This window comes from Salvelinus sp. IW2-2015, linkage group LG14 (assembly GCF_002910315.2).
Source record: "Salvelinus sp. IW2-2015 linkage group LG14, ASM291031v2, whole genome shotgun sequence".
NCBI classification, from domain to species: domain Eukaryota; kingdom Metazoa; phylum Chordata; class Actinopteri; order Salmoniformes; family Salmonidae; genus Salvelinus; species Salvelinus sp. IW2-2015.
The window spans coordinates 52,045,079-52,065,494 of record NC_036854.1 but is presented as its reverse complement, the minus strand read 5'-3'; the positions used below and the strand labels follow the sequence as shown (position 1 = coordinate 52,065,494).

Genomic DNA, 20,416 nt, shown 5'->3' with positions numbered 1-20,416 from the left:
GCAATTTCTGAGGCTGGTAACTCTAATTAACTTATCCTCTGCAGCAGATAACTCTGGGTCTTCCTTTCCTGTGGCGGTCCTCATGAGAGCCAGTTTCCTTATAGCGCTTGATGTTTTTTTTCCATATTGACTGACCTTCATGTCTTAAAGTAATGATGGACTGTCGTTTCTCTTAGCTTTTTTGACATGTTCTTGCCATAATATGGACGTGGTCTTTTACCAAATAGGGCTATCTTCTGTATACCACCCCTACCTTGTCACAACACAACACAACAAACACATTAAGAAGGAAAGAAATAACACAAATTCACTTAACAAGGCACACGTGTTAATTGAAATGCATTCCAGGTGACTACCTCATGAAGCTGGTTGAGAGAATGCCAAGAGTGTGCAAAGCTGTCATCAAGGCAAAGGGTGGCTACTTTGAAGAATCTCAAATATTTTTTCCCAACACTTTTTTGGTTACTACATGATTCCATGTGTTATTTCATATTTTTGGTGTCTTCACTAGTATTCTACAACACAGAAATAGTAAAAATAAAGAAAACCCCTGGAATGAGTAAGTGTGTCCAAACTTTTGACTGCTACTGTATGTTCTCTACACACAGTCAAAATATGTCAGGAAATGTCAGAGTTCAATTGGAGTTGAAAAGTTTTGCATTCAAGGCAAAAAAAAAAAAAAAAAAGAGGCAACTATGGATAATTATTTAGCCAAATAAGTGATAATACTGTATACAATGTGGGACTGAGCCAAGCTGTACTAATCCACGCCACTCGTCAATCAGTATGGCTCAGTATCGAACAGCCTGCTGTCATTTCATGCCCGACCCTCATCGTGGGGAGCTATCCTCAAAGCAATTAGAGGTACTCAGTACCACCAACGATTAAGTTACGGGGGTGATTGATAGAAGTCATGAATACCTGCAGCAAGTCCCCAGAGTGCTGTGCATAGAAGGGACCCAAGGGACTTTAAACAGTGGACTCCTGTATCTCCTATCTCTGTCAGCTAAGCAGAGAATAACTTCCCCACCACATAGTTAAAGTGGGCCTGCATGGAGAGATAGATGGTTAGAATCATTCTCTTCTGTTGTAACTGCACAAAAACTGCCAGAGTAAAAGTAAATCAAATCTGTGTTTCAAATAGTCTAGAACTCAAAGTACGCAGTTAGCGGTTTATAATATTGGCTATTTACTTCAGAGTTTGATCTCTCTTGGCTCCCCCTCCTCTGCCACTCCCTCCCAGTCATGCTGGTCTTCCAAGTCCTCCTTCCACACTATCCCCTAGTTAACTTAGCTACAATGCTCTTGGTTAAATCAAAAGATACTGCTAACTTTTATATGTGGTTAAACGTTAGCTAGATAGTTAGCTTTCTTAAATATCCAGTGGTGTAAAGTACTTAAGTCGTTTTTGTAGGTATCTGTACTTTACTATTTATATTTTTGACAACTTTTACTTCACTACATTCCTAAAGAAAATGTACTTTTTACTCCATACATTTTCCCTGATACCCAAAAGTACTGGTTACATTTTGAATGTTTAGCTGGATAGGAAAATGGTCTAATTCACACACTTATCAAGAGAATATCCCTGGTCATCACTACTGCCTCTGATCTGGCGGTCTCACTAAACACAAGCTTCATTAATAAATTATGTCTGAGTGTTGGAGCGTGCCCCTGGCTATCCGTAAATTAATAAAACAAGAAAATGGTGCCATCTGGTTTGCTTAATATAAGGAATTTGTAATTATTTAGACTTGTACTTTTAATACATAAGTATATTTGAGCAATTACATTTACTTTGATACTTAAGTATGTTTAAAACCAACAACTTTTAGACTTTTACTCAAGGTGTATTTTACTGGGTGACTTCCACTTTTCCTTGAGTCATTTTCTACTAAGGTATCTTTACTTTTACTCAAGTATGACAATTGGGTACTTCTTCCACCACTGTAGATATCCTGCTTTAATAACAGAAGAACAAGTAACTAGCTAGCTAGCTACTTCAATTTCAATTTTGAAATCACAGGTGATTAGTCGGTTGGTTAGGTTCTCTACTGAAAAACTATAGAGCGTACCTTTTTATCGTCGGCCATCGTCACTACTTCACCACCACCATCACCAAAGATTTTTATAACAAACCCATCACCTTGCCTTTCACTGCCCAAATCCAGTTTCCACAAGATAACACAGCCACAAAGTCAACATTGGCTGTATCGTAAAAAATGTAAGAAAACAAACATTTGCTTGTTGGTCTTAACTTAAGGTTAGGCATAAGGTAAAATATGTGGTTAATGTTAAAATCTGATTTTAAGAAGAAGTGAAATTGTAGAAATTGGTGGGATTTGGGGCTCCATAATAATGATTACTTTTACGCTGTGTTAAACCAATGTTAACCAATGTTGGCTAGATTTTTAACCTGTAATAAAAATTATAGTAAAAGATTGCAGTTGCGAGAGCAAGATTTCTTGTTGTGAGAGAAAAAAATCCATGTGGGGAAGCAGTGTATTTGTGAAAGCGCATTTGACAATTTTCTTCTTTTTTTTGCGCGTCCCCGCTGCCTGTGCGCTCTCAGAACCCGTCCTTTTGCTCGCTCGACCACATTCTGTGCTCTCGACTTGTCTGTGCGCTCGTTGCAGTCATCCTCTGCTTGCAGTAACCATCCTCTGCGCTCTCGACTCAGTGTTTGCTTGCTCAACGTTGCTTCATCTTGCTTGACAGCCCCATCTTGCCCAATTGACGTTAGTGGCTGATTTGACGCCATATACCCACATAGAACAATGAGATAGATTAGAACATTGAGATACCTCTTGCATAGATGAATGTCTTTGTCAGGACAGACACACGCATGAGCGCACGCACACATGCAGGCACTCACACACGTAAGTACGGCAGGTGAGACTGCACGAGTACTGTCGCTTTCACTAGAATAAGGCTGTGGTAAGCGGATGTGGTACTACGTGACATTTGTGACATTAGGTACTTCCCGGCCACAGTACCGTTCACAATGTATCGTACCACTGGGGCCCCTTTCACGGTGGGTCTGTCTTCAACATCAGCATGACTCAAAGAAAAGTGGAAGTGAGAAGTGTGTAACAACACAAAGCTACTTCTTTCTTTCCTTTTTTATTTATATATTTAACTTAAATTCTGACCTTCACAAAGCCTCTGAGCTTGTATTCATACAGTATCTCTGTGTGGAAGTGCGGATCTAGGATCTTTATGAACACGAGCCCCAGTTATAAAGCCAATAAGCAACTTGTTGTAAACTGAGTGGCAGGAGAGGAAGGAAATGTGATGACCACTGTTTAAATATTCCCTAGGGACGTCCCTCAATCCCTGTCTTGACCTGGAGGTGTGAAGTGAACTGACCTCATAGTGTGTCAATGAGGGGAATTGTGTTACGTATGTGTGAGTGTGTCTGTATTCGCTTCACAACTGAGTTATTTCACTTGAATTTATTCATAGATACACTTAAAAAAAGGGAAGAAGTGGTCATTCCAAAACCATGTTCTATGGCTGGCTTCCTATCATACGGCAGACTCTATTGACAAAATATAAGGAACAGACATTACAACATAAAATCCCTTATTGAGCATGATCAAACTCCTTATGCCGTTTCCACCTTTTCAGTCTTTGCATCCAGGTCCATGTCTTGATTAGAGATCTGCTCATCCTGGTTGATTGACAGCTGAGTATAGCAGAAAGGGGAGGGTCGTCAACAGCCATCCTGCAAACACAGAGAAAAAGAAACTCATCAGAGAGCCATTACCAAGAGTGAAATGATTACCCTCCTTACTGATTTATGAGTGTGCATGTTAAAGCTGCTCTCCTTTGAAGGGAAACCGTTTACCAGACGAACTGTCTGGGTCTTTCACACTTGGCCCTAGTTTCATCTTAATTTATAAATCACAACTCTTAAAGCAGAACCCCTCGTAGGCCAAACGTGCAGGCTAAAGAGCGTACACACACCCACTTATAATATGCATTCCAATTAGCACCCTATTCACTTCATAGTGCACTACTTTTGATCATGGCCCATGGGGCTGTGGTCAAAAGTAGTGCACTACATAGGGAATAGGGTGCCATTTGGGACACAAAGTGTTGCCTCAGCTTTGTAAAAAAATATGAATAGAGGATGTTAATCAACACAGCGTAGCCTAACTGCTAAACCAATAATGATCCATGCGACGGATCAAACATATTAGCCGTTGACAGGTCTGCTGCACAGTAAATGCTAATGATTAGCCCAGAACATTTAGCTCTACAGCTCTGGGTGTTCATATCGATATAGTACAACTCAGAATGTGCTGAGTTCAATGACAAGGGTGTTCTTGCATACATGGGACTAGAAGAGTTGAGACAAATCAAGGCATTGAGGAGACAAGACCAACTGGAATGTGCATTCTGTTCTTTTAAATAGCTCAATTTCACACTCCACCTAACGTTGCCTAGCTGAAGGGAGCGTCACCTTTGGAATGCCTATGCAGAACATGTCATATCTTGACAGTGGTGAGACCGTTTTTTCAATATTGTTTAACAGCTCTGTGAGAATGGATGCCTCAAAGCCTCTCACGTTACACCCACTGGTTGCTTGCAGCTCAGGTATGGGGAAACAAGGTTTGCTAACAAAGAAAACAATGTTCTTGGTCATTGTTTTCCCTCTTGATCATATTTGGTCAGGAAATAGGACAACGCTTTGCAGAATGGAATCCATACCACGCATTCTCTGTGTATAAGATCTCTCATTTATTTTGCCATGCTATAAAAATGTTTGGATTATAACACACAATATCCTGGGAATAAATTTAAAGAGTACATATGAACATCAAATATCAGGATTCAGTATCCACATAGTGGTTAGGGAAATTTTGCAAATGTTGAGTGCAATATAACAGCAAGTCTTCGGTTTCTAGGGGTGGATGTTAATGTTACATGAAGGTACATACCTCCCCACAGGTACCATATACAGTAGTATACAGTACTATACAGTAGCCATATCCAGTAGGCTCAATGAACACAGCAAGACTCCCTCCACATAACATATTTCCACTGACATATTCATTGCCTCCATCATTGTCCTGCATGTAGAGCACTATATACTGCCCTCAGGGGTGTGATTGCTTAGGCAGCTGACTGGTTGTAAAAGTATGGCAGCTACAGTACACGACAGTCTGACTGTATTTCAGGAGGGTGACAAAGTATTGAAAAGGAATGCGTGAAGGGAGGGGCTGTCGCTTTGGTCCCCACTCACGTGATGGTGGCACCCTATTTTTGTCAGGGTGGTATCCATGAGTGACCTGGCTAAACGACACACATACCATGTAGAAAAATATATATAGTATATAGTGTCAAATAAGGGTTCTTAAAGCGGATCCCTTTTTGGTGCTATATAGAACCGTTCTATAGACCTATTTAACAGCTTTCGGAGGAGGTGCGGAAGTGAACCCTGGAATCCCAAAGAACTTCCGGTGAGTTTGTAAACAACAGCTGTTCCGTCGTGGCTGTAAACACCTAGCTAGCTAAATTAGAAGCCATAGTACGGGAGATGGTCTTTAAGACCGGGGAGGAATCTATTTTTGAACATTAAAGTTTAGACATTTTCCAAAGAAGCACTGCAGCGGGCTGCATTGCCTGCATGGATAGTAACATTAGCAGCAAGAAGGGGCAGCTTTAGGATGATGTGTAACACACGGGTAAGTTGTTTATCAACAATGAAGCAAGTCCTGGTCTAATTGAATCCTCTTTTGCCCTCAGAAAAGCCTACATTCATCAGGGCATGGACTCTACAAGGTGTCGAAAGCGTTCCACAGGGATGCTAGCCCATGTTGATTCCAATGCTTCCCACAGTTGTGTCATGTTGGCTGGATGTCATTTGGGTGGTGGACCAGTCTTGAAACACATGAGAAACGGTTGAGCGTGAAAAACCCAGCAGCATTGCAGTTCTTGACACAAACCGGTGCGCCTGCACCTACTACCATACCCCATTCAAAGGCACTTAAATATTTTGTCTTTCCCATTCACCCTCTGAATGGTACACATACACAATCCATGTCGGAATTGTCTCAAGGCTTAAAAATCATCCTTTAACCTGTCTCCTTCCCTTCATCTACACTGATTGAGGTGGATTTAACAAGTGACAGCAATAGCCTTCGCCTGGATTCACCTCGTGGAAAGAGCAGGTGTCCTTAAGGTTTTGTACGCTCAGTGTATGCTATTGGTTTACAGTTAGAATTGGTGTTAAAAGTAACAATGCATAGACCTAGAACATGCATGGCCAACTGTGCTCCTAGAGATCTAGCTACTGGGCGTGCAGGTTTCTGTTCCAGCCCAGCCCTGACATTCTGCTTATTATTTGTATTAGACAATATTAATTTAACTATTCAATCATCCCTTGGTTTTGGATTAAGATGGATGGTAAAACCCACTAACCATTTACATGGGCATTCCTTGTATGATATGAATTTGAATTAAGTGTAGTGTATATTTTTGGGGGTCTGTTTTATTTGCTCTGTTTTATCTCAATTTGTCTGATGATATTGCACAGATTTGCAGCTAAGGCTGATGTCCTTGATCATTGGGTGTGGGTGTAACAATAATCTGTATGGCTGACCTTAGCCCATGATCATGACTCTCAGCCCCATTACATTACACATAAAAGTCATTGGACGAATGCAACCTCTGTATGGGGGAGTTTTGTTAAAGAGCCCCAGCGCTCGGTCTGAACATTAACACAAACATCGCTTGTGGTACGGTTTTGGAAGTATAAAGACCTTATCTTTAATATCAGTGAGAAATAATTTCCAAAATACAAAAAGGTTAAATTGATACACGCCTTTATAGGGTTAGTGTTCCCACATGTTACAGGGTGTGTTTACAGAAGATAGATAATTAGCTATCTAGCATGCGGCGAACACCTGCGTGTAACAGAAGACGGCCGTCAGAATGGTGTTGTCACTGAAAAATACTGTTGGCAGCAACTGTGATAAAGCCGGTTAAAACATGGTACCATGTTGATGCTGCAATGATGCTCACGCCTCACGCACACAACAGGGAAGAGACTGTGGACCCAACATACACATACTGTAGCAGCATACCACCCTGCATCCTACTGCTGGCTTGCATCTGAAGCTAAGCAGGGTTGGTCCTGGATGGAGACTAGATTCTGCTGGAAGTGGTGTTGGAGGGCCAGTAGGAGGCACTCTTTCCTCTGGTGTAAAAAAAAWTTATCCCAAGACAGTGATTGGGGACATTGCCCTGTGTAGGGTGCTGTCTTTCGGATGGGATTTTCAATGTAAATGAGAATCACCTCTACTGTACATATTGTATGCACACAGACTGGAAGTATAATAAGTTATAATTTAACTGCTTAATTAATGTTTAAAGCATCAAAGGAGGTTGCCGACAGAGTGCCTTTCCTTTACTATGCCATGCTTCAGTGGGAAAGGGGAATCCCAATTTGACTTGGTGTTTATTCAAGCAGGTCACCTGTAGTGCTGGGCGAATAGTGCCCGCAGGAGCAGTAGAGATACTCTTAATGATCGGCTATGAAAAGCCAACTGACATTTACTCCTGAGGTGCTGACTTGCTGCACCCTCGACAACTACTGTGATTATTATTATTTGACCATGCTGGTCATTTATGAACATTTGAACATCTTGGCCATGTTCTGTTATAATCTCCACCTGGGCACAGCCAGAAGAGGCCTGGCCACCCCTCATAGCCTGGTTCCTCTCTAGGTTTCTTCCTAGGTTTTGGCCTTTCTAGGGAGTTTTTCCTAGCCACCGTGCTTCTACACCTGCATTGCTTGCTGTTTGGGGTTTTAGGCTGGGTTTCTGTACAGCACTTTGAGATATCAGCTGATGTGAGAAGGGCTATATAAATACATTTGATATGATAGTGCTTTTGGGGTTCGGTTTGATTAAAACAATCACAGTTTTCAATTTTCGGTTTCGATAATTTCTTTGGACATTAAATGCACTGCATTATGTGGGTTGAATGATGTAACAACACAGAATAAAACTATTAATAGAAGTCCCATTACTGCTTATCACTTAACAATAATTTATTCACATTACTTTAATAAAATATTTCAGTTGTGTATATTACATTTGTTTTAGGCCTATTTGATTAATTTATTATTAAATTCCAAGTAAATATCTCATATCTTTAGAGCTGCTGTCTGACAAAAATCACGATTTTAGGAGTTCTTCAAAGTAAATAAGGCATATGATCACTATCAATCTTAGATCATGAATTTCTCGCGATACCTCATGAAGCAACTGCTCTCTATCCCTCTCGATTGTGTGTTCTTCTATCTCTTCTCTTTGTCTCAGACCGGACAAGTAGGCAGCGATGGATTATGGTCATTATAGTTAATTACCACGTTTTCTGCGATAATGTTTTGTACACTCAGTGTAGTTTAAGAACACCTGCTCTTTCCATGACAGACTGACCAGGTGAACTCAATGTTAGGAAGGTGTTCCTAATGTTTGGTCTACTCAGTGTACTGTATGTAGAATATTGATATGTTGGGAACTACAACTCCCTACTACATTGCACAGTTCAGGCTTAAATCGGATTTATCTCTAGAGAAAATGTGCATTGCGCTCACAGATTGAACCGACGTAGGTGAATTAGTTGTTTAACCCTTTTACACTCGTACCCGTATACAGGTTGAAAATGGCAGATTTGGGCACCGATAAATGCCTAAATTGGAACACAGTGGCTGTACAGTAACATGCTATACATGACATCAGAGCTCTGGCTCTGCGCTTCACAGCGTTGTATGGTTTTTGACTGACAGGCATTCTGAATTTGAGCACCCCAATCCCTCCCACTAATTGGGCAACTTTTGCAAATGTTTTGTTGTCTGAGTGAGGGAAATGGTTGTAAAGGTATTTGAAAGATGAGACGTTGAGGATTATAAAAAATACCGCTGTCAAGCAAGCCAAACACCCGTCCAAATGTGCACTTCACATAACCATATCATAAAACGCATGTCATATACAGTGTCAACGTTTATGATCACTCACTATGTTTGATGTACAGTTTCAAAATGACACGGCGGCATACCCTGGGTTGTTCTGAACAGAATTAGCCTGTTTGTCTAGTGTGATGAAAATGTCGCGGCACACGCACATGAATGCACTCCTTTCTATGCGCACCAAAATGATCTGTTCCCTTGAATTGCATTGCGAAAGCCTAACATCGTGTTTTATAACTTAGTTAGTCATGCTGGCAATAGAACAGGCTTTCAAACGATGCCCACCCGACCCAGATTAGGATTTATAAATGGACCATTTTTGGCGGGGATGCATGGTTGTGTTCCAAACAAAACAACTACAAGTGTGCTCGCTCTAGTTCCTCAATGGCACAGCTAGGAGAGCTCAAAAAAGCACTTTATACAGTAGTTGAATACTCTTAGAAATGACTTATTTAGGAACTGTGCACATTTTGGAGAGGTGTGTGGGCACTTGGCGACACAAGTTAGTTCAGCCAGGTTTGTGGCCACTTGGAGACACCAGTTAGTCTGCTCACTCATTTTGCACCTACCCCACATTTTCCAAAGAATATTCTTATCATGTTACTGAATGTATCCAGAGTATTTTCAGATTTTGTTATCAACATATGTGGCGAAAAGTACAGTAAATGTAAAATGCGCAACAACAAAAAAATCGACAGTCTTAATGTTTGGATTCATTCTTGTGTACGGTGAACTGTTGTGTCCTCACCTTTTGGTCTAATAATTTTCCAAAACTCTCCAAACTGTTCCCTTTCAATTGCTACCATTGTCATGCATTTCATATTTCTTCTGTAAGAAACATTTAAATTTAGCCCTATCCATATAGGCCAATTCCCACACGTGTAAAGGGTTAAAAACTATTCACCTGATAACGATTGTGTTAAAAGCACTGCCCTGGTTTACAGTAGGTCACAAGACATTTACATTTACATTTAAGTCATTTAGCAGACGCTCTTATCCAGAGCGACTTACAAATTGGAAAGTTCATACATATTCATCCTGGTCCCCCCGTGGGGAATGAACCCACAACCCTGGCGTTGCAAGCGCCATGCTCTACCAACTGAGCCACACGGGACAAGAGGAACGTTTTGGCTGCGGCCCACACATTCTTTATGGAGAAGAACAAAGGATTCACATTTTTCACAAGTTTTTCACACCACACATATTGGGAAATCCTCTTTCTGTACATCCATCAGGCCTGACAGGGTAATTATGCACTGATTATCGAAAGATAACCATGACAAGTAGGCGTACCTACAGTCATAAAACATTGTCAGAATTCCAATACTGAGTGATATATAGCCCTATATTGGACGAGTCATAATGCAAAAAATATATATTTCCCATGTCAGCCCCCTCCAAGAGATCATTTACAGAATGTGTCAAACTCCAGCCAAGTGCTTCATATCTTCACTGAAACATGATACCTATGGAATGTGCGACTGTAGAGGGGTGTCGGAGGGGAGGGGAGGAGTTCAATATCCGGGGTGTTAATCTGCTCTCCTGAGTAATGAGCTTGTTGTCGATGACTGACGGGCACTAGATCACGGATGGTGCAGACGCTTCCATTTTGACATGGATGTCAACATCACCAGTCGCCATGCCAACAGGCTGCTCCGGAGAACTTGGAGTGAGGTTAGGTGAAACGTTTGACCTGTGCGATGCCGGCTTAGAGTACTTCACCGACTGAGCAACCACTGTGGTCAACCCAGTCAACTATTATACAACAGTGATGCGCAGTTAACATGCAACGCCTAAGTACATACACAGTAAACAGAATAGACACTATACCACAAGGTATAATATCAGTCAACATGAGCCAAAGATTGAACAGAACATCCATGTTTGTTTGGGATCTGTTCCGACAGACGTCATATTGACCCCCCCCTCAACCCTTGGAGCCCACCAGGAGTCCCCCGGAGGCAGCAGGTAAACCAATTCACTTAACAGGCTCCATGTGATGTTGCTTTTCCTCTAGAGGGTTCAGGGCCAGGTCTTCCTAAAGAGCTCAGGGTTCATTAGCAGTCTCTGTTCTAGGGATTACCCACTCACGCGCTGGCCAACAGCTGCTCCAGTATAGCTAGAGAAGAGAGAGAGAGCTGGAAGGGGTGAACGAGGTCATACGACCCCCGCATGAGGACTTCCTAAAACCATAAGATAACCAGCCAGGACTATTTCCCTTCAGATTTCTCACCAAATGTGTCGCACGAATTGTGGCTGTGACTGTATACAGTATGTGAATTTGCTGCCAGGAATAAATTGGCCCAATGTGTTTAGGCCACTCTGTGCAATGAGTTAGCGTGCCTAATGTTGTCCCTCACAGCTGCTGGCCTCGTAAAAGCATGAGTCCTTCTTCTGATGCCAACGCCCACACAACTATAGCACAGCTAGAGGTTGCATGGTAGTAACAAATAAATACAAATTAAATAAGATGTTTTATTGTTACATACACTGGATAGGTGCAGTGAAATGTGTTGTTTTACAGGATCAGCCATAGTAGGACACCACCCCTGGAGCACCACCCCTGGAGCACCACCCCTGGAGTTCACCTTGTCAGCTCAGGTACACTACCTGTCACGCCCTGACCTTAGAGATCCTTTTTAATGTCTCTATTTTGGTTTGGTCAGGGCGTGAGTTGGGGTGGGCATTCTTTGTCTTGTGTTCCATGTTTTTCTTTTCTGTGTGTTTGGCCGGGTGTGGTTCTCGATCAGAGGCAGCTGTCTGTCGTTGTCTCTGATTGAGAACCATACTTAGGTAGCCTTTTTACACCTACCGTTCAAAAGTTTATGGTCACTTAGAAATGTCCTTGTTTTTTTAAATAAGAGCATTTTTTGTCCATTAAAATAACATCAAATTGATCAGAAATACAGTGTAGACATTGTTAATGTTGTAAATGACTATTGTAGCTGGAAATGGCTGATTTTCTATGGACATCTACATAGGCGTACAGAGGCCCATAATCAGCAACCATCACTCCTGTGTTCCAATGGCACGTTGTGTTAGTAAATCCAAGTTTATCATTTTAAAAGGGCTAATGATCATCAGAAAACCCTTTTGCAATTATGTTAGCACAGCTGAAAACTATTGTTCTGATTAAAGAAGCAATAAAACTGGCCTTCTTTAGACTAGTTGAGTATCTGGAGCATCAGTATTTCTGGGTTCGATTACAGGCTCAAAATGGCCCGAAACAAAGAACTTTCTTCTGAAACTCGTCAGTCTATTCTTGTTCTATTCTATGCAAGAAATTGCCAACAAACTGAAGATCTGGTACAACGCTGTGTACTACTCCCTTCACAGAACAGCGCAAACTGTCTCTAACCAGAATAGAAAGAGGAGTGGGAGGCCCCGGTGCACAACTGAGCAAGAGGACAAGTACATTAGAGTTTCTAGTTTGAGAAACAGACGCATCACAAGTCCTCAACTGGCAGCGTCATTAAATGGTACCTGCAAAACACCAGTCTCAACGTCAACAGTAAAGAGGCGACTCCGGGATGTTTTGCAGGTACCATTTATATGCTGTTGGAAGTGGGCCAGTAGGGGGCACTCTTCCCTCTGGTCTTAAGATCAATGTCCCAGGGCAGTGAAGAGGACATTGCTCTGCGTAGTGTGTGTCTTTAGGCTGGGATGTTAAACAGGTGTCCTGACTCTTGTGGTCATTGAAAATCCCATGGCAGTTATCGCAAGACTAGGGATGTTAACCCTGGTTAAATTCCAAACCTGGCCCCATTTTCATCATGGCCACTTAATCATCCCTCTCATTCCTGATTGGCATATATCTCCTCACCTCTACACCATGCTAGCTGAATTGTGGTCAGTGTTCTGGCACAAAATGGTTGCCGTGCATCACCTAGGTGGTTGTGCAACACAGTGGTGGAGTATGAGGTGAGTTTCCCCCTTACTATGTAAAGCGCTTTGAGTAGCCTACCTCAATTGGTAGAAAGGTGCTATTTGAATCCAAGCCATTATCATCATCATCGCAGCTTCTCTGCTCTTACAACCATGAGACACAAACAGTGAAATACAGCAGTCACCAATGGGTGGTAGACTAGAGCGCCACAATAATGAACCTCCAAGGAAACTTCCTATGACTGTGATATGCGGTTGTCTCACCTAGCTATCTTAAGATGAATGCACTAATTATAAGTCCCTCTGGATAAGAGTGTCTGCTAAATTACTAAAATGTGAACATCAAATTAGACAGATGTCAACTTTTATGGCCTGAGTTGATAATCAATATCTTTTACATGGGGAGTCAGCGAGGACATCCCAGGCAACGGCTGTGGCCATCCTATAGAAGACAGAGTTTAATGTCGTTTCTACAGATGAAGGCAATAAATTCAGGATGGAAAACGTGAAGGACGGAAAGCCACTCCACTCAACAGGTGTACATCTAGAACGAATGGAGAATGATTTTTCTTCTAAAGAGACTGAGTGTATAGAAACGTTATTATGCTCAATTAGACTCGTCGTTGGTGCAGAATGTATGTTTCATTGACACATTTATGGACCATGATTCCATGGTTAATATGACTCCAAAGTATATTTTAGGGCTTAACTCTTCTCTATAGGAGAAGAGGTGGTAGAAAAGGGGAATATTCAAGGATCTGGCAACTCTTGTGGATTCTTCACAAAACTAGAACAAAAAATATACAGTGATTTGGATTTTCAGTTTATTCAAATTGTATAATTTAAATAAACATTTGGATATTTTTCAATATTCATAAATGTATGTAAGAAATGTGTGATTGAAAGGAAAATTACAACTCACATTACGGACAAGCGGTAAAGCTTCAGATAACACCAACTTTTGCTTTGTAGCACCTACAGATGAAACATTATGGAGTCTTAAGAGACCTGGGTAAGGACAAAATGTCACCAATGTTCCAACTTCAATTAATGATTTCTCAATTATGCTAAAGATACCAATGTCAAATATATGTCAACAACCCTTCCTCTAAAGGACACTTCTATGATTACATTTCATGAAGAAGAAAAATAGGTATTTTTCTGTTCTAGTTTGGTGAGGAATCACCCCTATACAAGAGCAATTGTTCTGCAGTTCAGCCTAAAGGCTATATTCTATATTCTCTGCATCTCTCTCATGTTTCTTTCATGTCCACTTCCAGTTAAGTATGTGTCCCACGCAAATTAAATAAACGGACAGCCAGCCTTACATTAGCAAGAGACTGCTTGCTTCCTGACAAATGAATAACCCTATTGTCATTCTGGAGGAAATCTTTCCGTTTCTCCTTCTAATGTGTACTTCCTCTGGAATGAGATAATGTTAGCGAGAAGCACAACTGTCACTGAGGCACAAGACATGACAAAATTATGTGCACTTCGCTGATATCATCCACTTGAACTCACGGACATCTGCCGCGTTGACTTGAGTTGAACATCCCGGTTTCGTTTTACAACCTCACAGGCTAGGAAAATTCACCTCAGGTGGTTCCACGTTCCAAAGTCCAAGCTTTTCCAAGAACCCTTTTAGAGGATATTTCTGTGGGAACCTGCGTTGTCTTTGAAGTTGATTAGATATGCATAGCTGTTTCATGGTTCTTGATAGACGGCTGTGACATTTCCCACAGTTCATTTGTCATGATTAATGGGTGGTCGGTTAATGATCCTTCCGCCGTTGTACATAATAAAAATGTGTTTCTGATTGATCTTTACTCATTTTGTGATTGTTAAACAGATCGTCAGGCCATGCTACTCCGGTACATCATGATAAAAGTTGCATGATATTAATGATATTATTGCAGTAAATAATATTGTCGCAGGGCAGGAGCTGATAATCAGTGTGCAGGCTAGGGAGTGAGACACAACCCACTGGGCACACTGGTTGAATCAACATTGTTGTCAGGTCATTTAAATGAAATGACGTTGTACCAACGTGGAATAGACGTCTGTGCCCAGTGGGAAGTCAGTAAATAGAAGTGGCTTTGCATAACGACTTCGAATGATCTAATTCGTATGCTACTTGGATTTGCATGTGAACCTTCAGGTTGACAAACTAAAAAAAACATTTGACAAAAGAGCATAATAATATTCGAAATGGTGCAGACAGGCTTATCCACGTCAAATGATCACGATGATTCATTAAGACATCCTAACCTTTAAAAACTTGGGATCAGCAGAGCTCTCGAACCCCCAACTGATTAACGTCAGGAAGTCCTAAGGGTCAACTGGGGTCATGACTTCTATGACCTGCATGTTCAGCTGGCAGTCGAAACACACCCAGCAGCATCTGAAGGCTATTACTTGTGTCTAAATGCCCACAGGAGCAGGACATCAAGGCACATAAGCTGTGTGATGCTTCCTACGGGTGTTTGTGCTCTTAGTCCTTCTCAATTTGCACATCAAAAAAACCTGTTGGACCCGTGATCTGGTAGATTCTAGTTTCAATCTGGGGTTGGTCCTGTGTGTGTGCTCTATTCAACATGCAACACAAAAGACATTGTGATTAATTACTTCCTCTGCCATAATGAAGCCATCGCCAGTTATGGAGCAAATTACGTCTCCAGTTTACAGGTCTCTGGAATATGCTTTGTTCTCCTGTTAGCACTCAGATACGGCCATTCATTTCAGACTCCGTTATCTGAGCTTAGATAAAATGCGGTGTTTACTGGGAAGCCAGAGAATGTCTTTCATTCACTTGTACAGGCCGCCTTTGAACTCGCTCAAACATGGAAGGCTAAATATTTACACGTTGGCCCCTGCTTGTTTAACGTTGCAGACACACTTGCGCCGTAGAGTAAATGAATGAAAAAGGTTTAAACAAAAACACCTTCAGGCATGTGATGGCTGCCAGGCCACTTTGTGGCGCTGGCCTCCACAGGTTCAACCTCCTTTTGAGGGCATGGGGACTGGGGAACCAGGGGGTTCGCTGGAGGGCCAGAACACTGCTGATGTTGCGGTCCCTCTCTGAAGAGAGATCAGAGCAATAAAGTTGTCTCAGGCTCAAAGAGATTACGCAGAGGTGTAGAGCACTAAGGCTGGGAATTTCCAGGGACCTCACAATATAATATTATCACGATACATAGGTGCCGATAAGATAAAGTGGCAAGAAAAAGTATGTGAACCCTTTGGGATTTCTGCATCAACTTGGATCTGATCTTCATCTAAGTCACAACAATAGACAAACAGTGTGCTTAAACTAATAACACACAAATGATTGTATCTTTGTCTATATTGAATAAATCATTTAAACATTCACAGTGTAGGTTGGAAAAAGTATGTGAACACCTAGGCTAATGACTTGCCCAAAAGCTAAATTGGAGTCAGGAGTCAGCTAACCTGGAGTCCAATCAATGAGACGAGATTGGAGATGTTGGTTATAGCCGACTTTCCCTATTAAATCTAGACCTAGTTTCCTTTGTCGTAGTCGCTCCTCTTTCACACCAGCTGCCAAACTAACCCTGATTCAGATGACCATCCTACCCATGCTAGATTACGGAGACATCATTTATAGATCGGCAGGTATGGGTGCTCTCGAACGGCTAGATGTTCTTTACCATTTGGCCATCAGATTTGCCACCAATGCTCCTTATAGGACACATCACTGCACTCTATACTCCTCTGTAAACTGGTCATCTCTGTATACCTGTCGCAAGACCCACTGGTTGATGCTTATTTATAAAATCCTCTTAGGCCTCACTCCCTCCATCTGAGATCTACTGCAGCCCTCATCCTCCACCAACAACAACACCCGTTCTGCCAGTCTCATTCTCTCATTCTGTCCCCAAAGCACACATCACTGAGTCGCTCCTCTTTTCAGTTCGCTGAAGCTAGTGACTGGAACGAGCTGCAACAAACACTCAAACTGAACAGTTTTATCTCAATCTCTTCATGCTACCATGTTGTGTTGTCATATATTTTTTTTTTAACCCAGGCCCCTGTCCCCGCAGGAGGCCTTTTGCCTTTCGGTAGGCTGTCATTGTAAATAAGAATTTGTTCTTAACTGACTTGACTAGTTAAATAAAAGGTAAAAAAAATGTTTAAAAAAATACTCACAAAATTGGAGTTTCCTATTCACAAGAAGCATGACCCTATGTGAACCATGCCTCGAACAAAAGAGATCTCAGAAGATCTAAGATTAAGAAATGTTGACTTGCATAAAGCTGGAAAGGGTTACAAAAGTATCTCTAAATGCCTTGATGTTCATCAGTCCACGGTAAGACAAATTGTCTATAAATGGAGAAAGTTCAGCACTGTTGCTACTCTTCCTAGGAGTGGCCATCCTGCAAAGATGACTGCAAGAGCACAGTGCAGAATGCTCAATGAGGTTAAGAAGAATCCTAGAGTGTCAGCTAAAGACTTACAGAAATCTCTGGAACATACTAACATCTCTGTTGACGAGTCTACGATACATAAAACACTAAACAAGAATGGTGTTCATGGGAGGACACCATGGAAGAAGCAACTGCTGTCCAAACAAAACATTGCTGCACGTCTGAAGTTTGCAAAAGTGCACCTGGATGTTCCACAGCGCTCCTGGCAAAATATTCTGTGGACAGATGAAACTACAGTTGAGTTGTTTGGAAGGAACACACAACACTGTGTGTGCAGAAAAAAAGTGCACAGCACACCAACATCAAAACCTCATCCCAACTGTAAAGTATGGTGGAGGAAGCATCATGGTTGGGGGCTGCTTTGCTGCCTCAGGGCCTGGACAGCTTGCTATCATCGACGGAAAAATGAATTCCCAAGTTAATCAAGACATTTTGCAGGAGAGTGTTAGGTTATCTGTCCGCCAATTGAAGCGCAACAGAAGTTGGGTGATGCAACAGGACAACGACAGAATGGCTTCAACAGAAGAAAGTCCTGACCTCAACACAATTGAGATGCTGTGGCATGACCTCAAGAGAGCAGGTCACACCAGACATCCCAAGAATAATGCTGAACTGAAACAGTTTGGTAAAGAGCAATGGTTCAAAATTCCTCCTGACCGTTGTGCAGGTCTTATTCGCAACTACAGACAACGTTTGGTTGAGGTTATTGCAGCCAAAAGGAGGGTCAACCAGTTGTTAAATCCAAGGGTTCACATACAGTGTGTTCAATAAAGACATGAAAACGTATAATTGTTTGTGTGTTATTAGTTTAAGCACACTGTGTCTATTTTTGTGACCTAGATGAAGATCAGATCAAATTGTATGACCAATTCATGCAGAAATCCAGGTATTTCCAGAAGGTTCACATACCTTTTCTTGCCACTGTATATACTGAACAAAAATATAAATGCAACATGCAACAATTTCAAAGATTTTACTGCGCTACAGTTCGTATAAGGAAATCAATTGAAATAAATAAATTAGGCCTTAATCTACACATTTCACATGACCGGGACGTGGATCAGAAATCCAGTCAATATCTGGTGTGACCACCAATTGCCTCATGCAGCGTGACACATATCCTTCGCATTGAGTTGATCAGGCTGTTAATTGTGGGTTGTTGTCCCACTCCTCTTCAATGACTGTGCGAAGTTGCTGGATATTGGCGGGAATTGGAATACACGTCAATCCAGAGCATCCCAAACTCGCTCAATGGGTGACATGTCTGGTGAGTATAGGCCATGGAAGAACTGGGACATTTTCAATTTCCAGAAATTGTATACAGATCCTTGCGATACGTGCCGTGCATTATCATGCTTTTAGGAATAATGCCTGTTTTTCTTTTGAATCCAGAAGGAGGCTAGTATCAGCTACATGTATGCCTTTACTAGACTATAGGGACATTTTTTATATGAATGCTTCCGCTCAGTGATTGAGATCAATTGACACCCTTTACCATGGCACTTTGAGATTTATTTGAAACGGCAAAACCCTTACGCACCACTGCACTTTGTATACCAGGGTTGGCTGGCCTTCTCTAGTCACTTGTAGGCAGTCACTGGTATACTTTTATTTACAAAGCCATTTGGGGTTTACTACCTTTTTATTTGGGCATTTTTATTGTTCAGAAATGTGGTGGGTACTCTCTTCGTTCGCTGGACTTTATCCTGCTAACTGTTCCAAATGGCCGAACTGAATTTGGTAAAAGGGKTTTTATGTACTCTGKGCCATCGTCTTGGAACGCCTTACAAAATACTTTWAAACTGGAAGAACTTGTCCCGATTGGTATTTTTAAATCACTGATGAATGATCTTGAGACTGATTCCCTGACCTGTCAATGTTTTTWATTWGSTGTTTTTGATTTTGTTATACTCTTGTYAATTCTATGGTTTTTACTAGATTACTTGTAGTTTTTCATGTTGTTTGTCTGTAATTTTTGTAATGACTTGGTGCTGCCTATCTTGGCCAGGACGCTCTTGAAAAAGAGATTGTAAATCTCAATGAGCCCTTCCTGGTTAAATAAAGGTTTAATAATAATAATAATAAAATGCTGAAACATCAGGTGATGGCAGCGGATGAATGGCACGACAATGGGCCTCAGGATCTCATCACGGTATCTCTGTGTATTCAAATTCAGCAAACCGCTCGCCCACACAACGCTATACACGTGGTCTACGGTTGTGAGGCCGGTTGGAATTCTCTAAAACGACGTTGGAGGCAGCTTATGGTAGAGAAATTAACATAAAATTATCTGGCAACAGCTCTGGAAGACATTCCTGCAGTCAGTATGACAATTGCACACTCCCTCAAAACATGAGACATCTGTGCCATTGTGTTGTGTGTTAATACTGGACTTTTTAGAGCGGCCTTTTATTGTCCCCAGCACAAGGTGCACCATGATCATGCTGTTTAATCAGCTTCTTGATATGCCACACCTGTCAGGTGGAGGCAGAGGAGAAATGACCACTAAGAGGGATGTAAACAAATTTCTGCAAAAGAATGAGAGAAATAAGCTTTTTCTGCTTATGGAAAAATTCTGGGATATTTATTTCAGCTCATGGAACATGGGACCAACACTTTACATGTTGTGTTTATATTTTTGTTCAGTGTATGTATTGTGACTCCCATGAATCTATGTATTGCAATTCGATACTGGGATTTTATTGCGATTTGATGTTCCAAACATATTTTTCAATGTATGTCTGCTGCAGCGAGACGAGAGCCTGAGATCATTTGTTTTGATCAGTCATGTAAATAAAAGTTCTGAAAACATATTCATAGCTGTGGAATGGCATCTCTTTACACTTAGTATTCTTAATGGGGTAGAACATCATTGAATCATGACTTTACTGTTGCCATCTAAATAAAGTTGAGAGAGAGAGAGAGAGTGAGAGGGAGGGAGAGCGCGAGAGATTGAGATTGCAGCCAGAGCCTGGTTTTGACTCTCTCTTAATCAGTTTACATGTGTTTGCAGATCTAGAGATCAGTCCGATGATGCTGTGACAAACCGCCCCAGACCATGACGGACCCTCCACCTCCAAATCGATCCCACTCCAGATTACAG

General features: G+C 41.5%; 1 long non-coding RNA gene across 1 annotated transcript in view; it reads right to left on the bottom strand.

The window, feature by feature from the left end:
• Window positions 1–20,416, bottom strand: part of LOC111973301 (uncharacterized) — a 57,987-nt gene that overhangs the window by 2,030 nt on the left and 35,541 nt on the right. Inside the window, exon 2 of the long non-coding RNA XR_002878549.2 lies at window positions 3,623–3,727. This is a non-coding gene — a long non-coding RNA (uncharacterized lncRNA). The remainder of the gene's footprint in view (window positions 1–3,622; window positions 3,728–20,416) is intronic.